This window comes from Rhagoletis pomonella, unplaced genomic scaffold (assembly GCF_013731165.1).
Source record: "Rhagoletis pomonella isolate Grant_MI unplaced genomic scaffold, Rhpom_1.0 Rhpom_scaffold_00003, whole genome shotgun sequence".
Classification (NCBI taxonomy): domain Eukaryota; kingdom Metazoa; phylum Arthropoda; class Insecta; order Diptera; family Tephritidae; genus Rhagoletis; species Rhagoletis pomonella.
Genome location: NW_023458557.1, coordinates 47,018,923 through 47,020,018, shown reverse-complemented (window position 1 = coordinate 47,020,018; position 1,096 = coordinate 47,018,923).

Below are 1,096 nucleotides of genomic sequence, written 5' to 3'. Positions count from 1 at the left end.
TTTTAATAAAAAATCGCGCGATTTTTTATTAAAAATTTTCGCCTGCGGCGCTTTTTCCATAAAAATCAATACTTCGATACTTTCTTATTTAGATGAAAGTAAAAAGAAGAAGAAGAAGAAGAAGTGTATAGTGTAAACTGAGTATAATAGCGCAAATGAAATGTGAAATAAAGTGGCAATACCAGCGATTTGAGGTTATAATAATTTTAGCAGGCGCAAAGTTTGTTTACTCTGTTTTATTAACGAAATATATAAAATAAAAGTGAATAAATGATTTGGTTTGCATAAAATAATAACCGGAAACGTTTTAGTAGTGTTTTAAAAGTGGAAACTGGTGATTTAGTGCATTTTTGACGTGGTAATTGCTCATAGAAAACAACGAAATTTAACAAAAGTTTTTTGTTCATAACTTTTAAATGGTTAATAATATTACCTCCCCCCCTCCGGATTGTTATTAGGGGGGCCGAAACGCGTCGTTTGGTACCCCTCCCGACTTTTCCGCCCCTTTTTTAGGGGTTGTTACCCCCCCCTAGAGAATTACCTAGTTTTGAATTGGCGGCCTTTAAATACATAGGGAAATGTTGATTCGCTGGGCTGTAAATTTATATGGGGTAGTAAAATTCATTTTCCTTGTGAATCATTAACTAACCCTTTATATGTACATATTTGTATTGCGGCATCCAAAGAATTATATTGTAGTTCTTTAACTATTAGGCGAGACCATTAACTAACCCTTCATATGCATATATTTAGGTTGCGGACTAACATCACAACTGCTGCGACTTTTAGTATCAAGTCATGAGGTGCAACTCTCCTACTCCTACATTCTCCTGTGGATATTCAGAAACGACAGTAGATATCGACGCCATAGTAAACATTTTCTTTTACGTACAACATATTAACCATATCTTTATTAACTATCGTACAGTGCATATTTTTTTAACCCGGAATTAATCGATCCTTCAAGTGGTTTTGAGTTGGATTTGTCTAAAGTACTTGAGTCCTTAATGTCTGAACAAATATATTGTCATCTCAGCAAATTCAGGTTATCCATCTCAGTCAGGGTTTAGAGCTAAACACAGCTGCTCCACAGCTA